Source organism: Pollicipes pollicipes, unplaced genomic scaffold (assembly GCF_011947565.3).
Source record: "Pollicipes pollicipes isolate AB1234 unplaced genomic scaffold, Ppol_2.1 Scaffold_6138;HRSCAF=7277_pilon_pilon_pilon, whole genome shotgun sequence".
NCBI classification, from domain to species: Eukaryota; Metazoa; Arthropoda; class Thecostraca; order Pollicipedomorpha; family Pollicipedidae; genus Pollicipes; species Pollicipes pollicipes.
Window position 1 is genome coordinate 10825240 of NW_023596818.1, and position 9618 is coordinate 10834857.

Here is a 9618-nt window from a genome sequence, read left to right on the forward strand (position 1 = left end):
GATGGGCAGCATCTTACGGCTCAACTTGCTCAAACAGCGAAGTGTCGAACGTTTCGACATATGGTCTATACATGCTCACGCTGCGAGCGTTGGCGAGAACAGTCCAATACTAAGCTTTGAGTTTTGTTTAGCTGGGATGATCTGTTGCTATATGGTCTGGTCGGTTGAGATTTGTTTCATTTTTGTGATTTTGTCACCAATCGGTTTGAAAAAGTGCCGTTTTTTGTCACCGTTCTTATCCGGTAAGCAGTGTCCGAAGCTTGGGCCTTTCTTAGTGCTTTTAGTCCCAAGACATTTTGTTCTCCACAAATACACACAAGAAAGACTGTAAAAAAAAATTATGTGAGCGACGTCGCATGACGGCAAGCCGTTCCTGCAACTTCAACAGCATCGCGCACCACACTCACGACTGAACGAGGACACTGCCTGCGGGTTACAGCCGAACCTCTCTACCATATCACACACAATCTTTCCTTGCAATGCATTCAGTGCCCAGGTCTGTTGCCGCTCACCAGCGCATGTTTAACCCACCTACCGTCCAACGACACCGACGCGCTCAAAGTTATGAATTTTTTTCTATCGCTCTACAGAGCGTCGCCACAGAACCATGATCTGAGTATAAAGCTAAAGCAGGGTTTCCTATTTTCCGTTCAGCATAACTTTGAGTGGTTTGTTTATATGATTATTGACGTTTTTTGAGATCTACCTTTTATTTTAGCCGGGTTTTGCCAGCCAATATTTTTTACAAAACGATTAAGGCCCTAAAAATCAATATCAAAACCGACAAATAACTTACAGCGGCTCTGTCGTTGAAGACTGCTATTGCTTGCGCGCCAGTTATGTATCCAACCGACCTTGTTTTGGGGTAGCCGGGCGAGAAGCGGTGGTAGCACGTCTGGTTGGTATTGAAGATAAAGGCAATATATAAATTTCGCTCAGCGGCATACGCTGAGAAAAGTATTGTTTCAGACTCAACGCCGGTGAGTAGGTGTAGTGATGCTAACTTTGCACGGCTGGATTGCTCGGAGAGGAGGAAATAATTCCTCCGCCCCTGCTGTGTTGGCCTCCGAGCCCCGATCACACGCAGGCTGACGTCCCTGGTCGTGTAGTTTTGTACATAACTGTGTGGAGCGGGTGAGCAGAGAAATATCGTATGCCAAACAAGTGGTGCAAACCATGTTCTCCTTGGTTTTGACCAAGTTTGTTTCTCAAATTTGGGGGGTTAGCATCCTATCCAACTAAATAAATAACTACAAACTTGTTCCCAAATGAAGTACGTCTAGGTCAGTAAAAGCCTAGGCAGGTATCACATTGCTCGAAAATATTTCCTCTGGGTGAGAAAGATTGTACCTTGGATAGAATGTAGCTGCACTAACCACTATGCTCCAGATGCTCCTATTTATATTGTGATATCCATGATATTTCAGTCGTAAACCTAGCATTATGCACTCCAGGGAATGGTGCAACTGGTACACAACATTCTTAGCATCTGCTTTTATCGGCCTTTATTGGGACTGACACCTTTACAAAATAATTATCAATATCAGCAACCTTCTATCAGCTCCGTAGCTTAAAAAATACAGTAGGTGCAAACAGAGACCTAGGAATGAAGCACTTACTCAGGAAGCTGGAAAATTTAAGAATTGCAAGCGACCAATTTATAATGGCGTTTGGCAATCGCTGAGACCAGCTAGAGCACGGTGTTTGCTGCCATCTGCTGCCAAAGAATGTCCTTTAGTGCCAGCTGTGAATGCAGCGCAAAGTCTCTTGGGTTATTTTGGTGCAGCCTGTGGCTTCGCACTCTCCCGACTGTCGTCCCTGACCTTTAATGTTGTTGCTAATCGCAAGAACCACGTCCAAAGCGGCTTATCTGTTAGGAAAAGCCGCTTACGATTAAAACCTCCAGGCGGCCTTGGGACTTGAGTCAGGAGAAATCACCATGGACAGGAGTGAATGAAAAATCGACCACCTACAGCGGGTTCAGATGTTGTGCACGCTGGACAGCCAGGGAGCCATGTGGAGCATCTTTTGTCGTCACGATTTGACGGATGCGGAATGTCTGATGACATCCACGATTGCTGGCGTGTTTTACCATTGAAGTTGCAGTTTTTGATGACGCCTTGCAGCGTCAGTGTAACGCCTGGGATCGGCCGTGCCATGTCGGCCCCCCGGCCGCTCTGGCGGGTCGGGCCGGGGGCGCTCTCGGGTGTCGCGCTCAGCATGGCTGTTATCCATTATGCCTGTCCATGCCCGACAATAGAACTCGCATGTCGGCAGCAGTCGAATGCTACCACATTCACGATTGTGCGAGCTTTCCGCTGTTGAGGACAGCATTGTCTATTTTTTGTTAGGGCCACCTAATGGCTTAAAAAAACTGGCGTACATTGCTGCCCCGATCCACCCGTGTTATCTGGTGAAAACCCTTCCAGCATTCGCAGACTGACGAAGTATATGACAGAGTCAGCATAACAGAAACATGGCAAAATGGCCCAAGTACCCGATGCGTTCATAAACTAACCAATATCAATCAATTAATATAAGGTAAAATCTCCATTTTTCGTGTTATTGTAACTGATATCTGTTCAGACGGCATACTCATCATTAAGGAGCGAAAGTGAACGCCTCAGTGTAACCTTTGGGTGATTCTAAAAAAGACTCATAAACTTCCCGATGCATTATGACAGTAAGTATTTACAGGTATGACATGCCACCGATGGCAGCTGTGGTGCTAAAGGTCAGATGACGCGAGAGAGCAGGACGGGCCGTGCCGAGCAATGCGGGCTTAAGCAGGGCTTAAGCAGCTTAAGCAGCATACCAGGGCTTAAGCAGCAAGCACGGATCAAAAATGAGCATTGACTGAAGTCCATTCACTTTAAGGTGCTGATTCAACATTTAAAAGACTTTCGTGCCGGTCGTTCTTGTGCGCCCGGCTCTTGCCGCCTGGTTTTATCTACAGCGGCCCCCGCCGTTTGTTTTTATGGACACTGTAAGCCCATCCTTAGCTGTTCGTGCTCCTGAGATTGCTAGCGCCAGGATCAAAACTTTTAACGTAGTTTGTTTTGGAAGTCGAATCTTCAAGAGGATGGGAGTTCACAGACAAAACATGGGATGGCCATTCATACACTTTAATCTTATTTCGATAATTCTTTTAAACATTAATGATACCTTTTACCTCACTTTGCAGCCTAGATCGTGGGCTCCAGCCTGGTCCCTGCTTGGGAAATGAGTTATCTGGCCTACTCCGACACGGAACCGATTGCTCGGTACTGGTGTTGCCTGACCGACATGGAGGCCTTCATCGACTCAGCGGGTCCCAGTCTGTGCAAATACCCACTGACTGGTATTTGGGTGTCCCTTAATGTGACATCCTCAATGCCCTTGCCCTTCAGTCCCTGAAATCGAGTCCTTAATCGTCCGTCCTGAGCGTTCCAAAGAGCCCCTTGGGACCTGAGGGGAGGAGGGGGGGGGGGGGGGGACGCATGCCGGCAGTGCCCCCTGTCTGCGCCTCTAAAAGGACCATATCGACCGCCATGTCCAATGACGTCTTGCAAAAGGCGTCGGCTGCGGGCGATGGTTTAACACCCTGGGCATGTGAAAGACAGAAAAATGAAGTTTGAAACAATCTCGTCGCCGTTGAGATGACTAAGATTAAGCCCAACCCACCATGCTATTTTTGACCTATCCGGCTGTAGCAGAACACGTGCTCAAAACCCGGTGACCTCGGCGAGCTTTAGGACGACGCAGAGAGCGCAGTTTGTGGACTGATGCGATGGGTTAAAAATGCCTTTGGTTGTGGCTGCGCTTAAGATTTTATTGTTGGGCTGCTAGTTGATTGCCGTGCAGTGATTCCAAAAAATGTCGATGCCTTAACACCAGATATACTAAAGACAAGCGTATAGTGTCAGAACACGTGCAATGAATGGCCCATAGGTTACCTCATCAAAAAACCTGAACGGGGGAGGGGGAAATTGCATCGTTCCTTTCCTCTAGCAGGACAAGTTGTTAACGAATGTCACATCCCATGAATCACCTCATAAATGTTAATGAGCCATGAGCCAGTTTTCTGGTAGCACACAATAAGAGCCGTAAGGTTTTTCTCGACCAGCGTAACCAAAGGCGTAGCCAAGGTTGCGCTATTTTCGGGCTAAGTCCGAAAGCCCCACCTGTCCCTGGAGGTGTTGGGGCCCACCTAGCGCCCAGGCTGCCAGCATGTTTTGGCAGTTTGAGACACTCGTATGGTTTCTAAAACATCAACAATGGGCTCTCGCGGCATCAAAAAAGTTCCTGGGCAGCAAAATACTCCCCAAACCAAAGAAGCCGAAAAAGTATACCAATCGCGCAAAGCTATTGATTTTAGCAAATATATTGCTATAAAGCAAGGCTATTACTATTTGCTTGCTAGTAGTACCCGTTGCTATATTGTTATAGCAACGGGTAAATTTGACTGGAGCAGCCCTCTGCGCCTTGGGCTGGCACCCTCTTGCGTGAAATCCTGTCGATACCACCGGGAGTGACTTCATGTTTGGACACGCAATATTTCATATTCATAGGGAGCTGCAAAATACAAACAATCTTGATTTTGTGTGAATTTCAGGTTTCCAAAGCTCTTGAAGCCTGACATCTCGCTAGCATAACTCGCTGAGAGATCTGAGGCCTTATACGCCAGCGTTCTGCACGCTTGCAGGCTCAAGGGCGGCACAGCTAGTGCCGCGCTTGTTGCGCTGGGACACGCGTCGCTCCGCGACCAGCTAGCAAACTTTGACTTGACGCTTTGGCCACCAGACGGCAACAGCAGCGCGACGGAGAAAGCGGGGTTGATTTGCGGCTCGGCCTCTAGCGTGCTGCGACTGTTTACGGCTGTTTGCCTGCGTACCCATCACCATAAAACAACCTTTATCTACGCGCGGGAGGCTTAGCCATGTGCTGATTCCTGTTTTCCCCCCCTTTCAATGCGGTCGTTTAACGCATTACCCTAGTAGCTATGAATTCATATGTTTCGTGGTATTTGCTGGTCGTTGCCTCACGTGATTTCATTTCGCGCGAGGTTACACGCTGAATGAGTCTCATTGTCAACTGGCCGAAGTTTGGTAGATTAATGATCCCGGAGCAGCCCGCCTAGTCACGCTGATACGGCCTTGTGCCTTGTTACCAATAAACGTACCGGCATGAGAGTTCCAGCAACAAATGGCATACACCTTCGCATAATTGGGTTAACAGCAGCAATCACAGGAAAGAAAAACCAACACAAGGAGCAGCAGCGGACGCCGATCTGGCGATCACAGGGTTTGACCTACAACCACTCCTGGAGGCTGATCACGTCATAGCTGTAAGAAGAACGCGATGCATCATATTAGCGTAATCGTGTCTTCCCTGAACTGAATGCCTATGTGTTTGCGGTTCACCCATTCGAGTACAGATACCAAACCTACATATAGTCCAAAAAATATGTCGTAACCCCATTCCAATTAGGTGATTTGGTTAACCCCATTCCGGTTGAGGGTGGCAGGCTTTGATCTCTTCGGCTTAACGGGATCAGTGTGCAAAACAGGACATGTCAGAGCTCTTATTGGGGGTAACGGCGTTGCAGGAGCGCTCAAAACGTATGGCGTTGTCTTTGTCAAATTTTCCACATGTCTCAACAGATCTCAACGCAGCCATCCCATGTTGGCATACCATTGTTTTAAAACCCTTCTGTAGGGGCGAAATTTCATGCTTTGATCGGTCATGGTCAGTCAGAGTATTGTTGATAAATGTTTACAACGTTGAGAAGAACGCATAAGACCGATGGGCAATGATAGATAAAAAAGTTGTGTTTCTTTATTGTTTCTTTTTTATTGTTTCTTCTTCCCATACGTGTCCATTTACTTCAGATTGTTTTTTAAAGAATGCTCTTCAGAGATATCTCGTCATCATCTAAGGATTGTTTTGTTCCACAGAGATAATCTCCCGTTTGCGAAAATTCCTCTTCTGTGCAGCTTCTGAATTGAATATACAAATAGCTGTATCCGCTCACTAAGGTGTTCCAAGCGCACAGCTCTTGAGACCCGATGGCTGGCCAGCGGGCATCGCAATGCTGATAACCTACTGGACTCCAGGTTCTTGCTTTTCGTTCTGTAAATGTCATAGGGTATGCAATTAAATAAGATATCAAGTAATAAACTAGGGTATGCAAATATGGTATGTAAATAGGGTGCTAAATAATCGAATAGGGTAGCGCAATACCTTCGGAGAACCCCAGCACTTACTTCTACATATTGGAGACATTTAGGCGCAATCGTCTTTTTAAAAAAAAATCCCCGGCAACCTAGGGAGATGTCCATTGCAGGATTCCGCGTACCAGGCCTGGCTGTTCCCGGCTCTTGCTAATACCGACATATCACACCATATGCGAGGCTACTGGTGTGTTTGCTTTATGCGCCCAGTAGCGCATACCCAGCCGCACCTAGGGACGCATGTGAGCGCAGTAAAGTCGCACGCCGTCGTCTCAGTCGAAAGGACTTTTATGGTTCCATGTCGCTATGGCGCCCGGGTGTGAAGTGCCCAGTCACGTACCATTATAGTTACATCCGCCACGCGGTAGACCTCTGGCAGAAACACATGACTGTGCCGCTAATTCATCGGCGGTGGCAGGTCGGCGAACGGGCGCGGTTCTTTGCGCCAGATGTGTCCGCAAACCGGCAGCGGGTCATGTACTAGGCTGCTGTCGCCGCCATTTGGGCTACTGTGGCCATGCGTTAGCCTATTTTTATCGAAGTACTGCGATACACGCCAAGATTGCTAGATATGGTCATTAAAAAAATGAAATCTTAAACGGTCTATTCGTCCCTAGTCGAGGCGATGTGGAAAACATAGACGCTACGTAAGATATTACAATGTTTTCATAAATGTAAGTTGTTTCACGCATTTGCGAGGTACGTTATGCACATAGATAAGCCCATAGTACTAGCCTTGTTGCTAAGAGTGAACTTATAAATGCGTTGATACACCACTAGAATGAACTTATAAATGCGTTGATATTTCGGCAACATGCATTTATCGAAACGAAAAGCTGAAGTGAATTCAAAATTGCCGAAGACAATTGCCAAAGGCAATTTTAAATTTACTTTTGCTATTCGTTTTGATAAAGGCATGTTGCCGAACTATCACCGCATCTATATCTCTGTTCTCCTGGGTTTTCTCCGAGGAATGAGACTATTGCTATGAGATTATCTATGTTTTCATAAATACGAAGCGCGGGTTGGTATAGGTGAGATGCAATGCTTATCCGCGTGCAAAGTTACGACGAGCTCAAATATTTTGTGCTGAGTTAACTGCTGAACACTTGGGAAACTCTGGCGGGATATTCAGAGCCTCTTTGGTATGGCTGGTCTAATCAACACTAAAGCAGTGACACACTTCCCCGGCTTCAGATTGATGGTAACGTCTCGCATGCTGACGACCACCGCGTTCCTGGTCGCCAGCACGACTCTGGACGACATCCAGTGCGTGTCGACATGCCGAGCGGCGAGGTCTGGAAACACCCAGCCGATGACGGACGGCGTGTGCGTCCTTCGTCGCGTGGTTTGGCAGCCCGATGGTGCTGCCCTCGACCGTGGGCTGCCATCCAGCTGCAGCAGCCAGGCGTAAACCAGTCCGCTTCGTCGTGCGGCTAATCCCCCTGGACCGGTGGAGTGGGCGCGCGTGCCGTCGTGCGGAGACAGGACGACACGGTGACGCGCCAGCGGCGACCAGCCGAGGCAGAGTTCGACCAACCCCGGCATTACTGCATTCTGGGTAGACAACGCTGTGACAGTATCATGGGACTAAATCATATGGCACCAGTGCTACGGCGGCGTGAAAACGCCGCTCTGCAGGCTGGTTTAAACATATGTATTTCCATAAACCGGACTTGTTTTCGATCTAGTACATTCAATGAAGCGTTTTCGGCTGACATATGGCGTTAGTTTGCACCAGAGCTGCAAAATTGTTGTTGAAATCCGCTCCCATTCTACCCCCGACAGAAAGATGGGGTACCCCATTAACTAGTGATCTTTTCCGAAGAACTGTAGCCGGAGGCGCTTAGCAACAGGCTGTGTAAAACAGTACAAAATACCCTCCAACAAAACAGAGTATCCATAAAACTTGCGTTTATGGGGTACAACATACAACACATACAACAGCATAACATACATGAGTAGCCTCGCAGTTTGTGTTTATGGGATGGAGGTTGGTGGGGCGCACCAAGGACTTTCCTGATCAGGATAGGAGGGGGGGGGGGATATAAACGGCGAAAACCCCTCCCTCTGAAAAACAAGTGTCCGCACTTATGATACTTCCAATTCACTTAAAAAGGTCGCTCTAAATTTCTAACCAGATGCTATATTTATCTACCTTGGCAAGGTCACTGTAAAATGGGATGAGGAAGGGTGGGCCACACGGGCCCGCAGCACTCTTGGATGCGCATTGAGGAGTTGGAATGTGCATCCTGTAGCCTTAGAAGGGGCGCCGCCAGGTTGGATGTAGAGTTGGGCTGCCCTAAGGGGAGTAGTGAGTGGTGAACTCCGTGAGGCGCAAATGCAGTGCGTGTCATTTCAGTCCACGATAGCAGATTTTGCTGCAAAATGGGTCGATTTCTGGCAAGTTTTGCCATTTCTGCCTGCCAAGGAGCAATGGTCCGTATCCTCGCTCGGAAATAGTCTTGGGAATAGATCAGGGTGATCAAGGTATTATTCCCTGCGCACTTTTTTCACCTGCCCTTTCGGACATCATGGATATGTCTAAGATCATAGATCATGTCCTGCCCACGTCTAAGATCATAGTACAGCAGCAGCGAAATTCTTGGCACCTGCCCTCCTCACGTTATATCAATATTCAGGTGCGTTGGCTGTGGCAAATGTGGTGCTAGAAACTGGGGTTTCGTGGGACGTATTATTCTAGGTACATCGTGGTATTGATCTGTCTTTTGAAGGCCTGAGATGCATAGTGTCCCATGTTTGCTCACGCAAAATCAAATCAAGATGTGAAACAGGCTTACCACCCAATTCATTGCCGAAATTTCAGGGTTTTTTGCTGTTGTCATTTTACTAGCATCTACTAACGTTGTTGTAGCATCAACCAAAAACCATACCACGGGCTACCGAGTTGGTGCCGTCACGTCTGCGTAGCCTTGTACTCTAGTAGCCTTGACTTCGACGATCTGCGCACGCGAGCCGTGCTTGATCACAGGCAGGATCTAACGCGAGTCCCCGCCCAGTACCAGCACCATTCCACCGAACGGCTGGTTCAACTGCTGGTTGCGGCTGAGGGCCTCCAGCAAGGTGGCGGGCGATCAGCACCTCGTCCTCCACGTTTAGCCGGGCTTGGCGTTTTGGCTCGGCCGGGGAGCTCGGGGCTGAGATGAAAGCATGAGCGTCCATTTACAGTAAGCATCAACTTGGAATCCTGCGATGCGTACACTATTTGACGGTTGGGTCAGAATGCGTGCGTGCTACGCAGATATTTCTGCCTGCTTCTAGAACAGCCACCAAGGTGGCTGGTGACTCAAGGTGAAGTGAACTGCCACAGGCTTTATGCAGCTGATAGATTGATTCCGCATAGTCAGCGTTGCTATTGGTGGATTTGCCTGGTTTCGGAATGTTT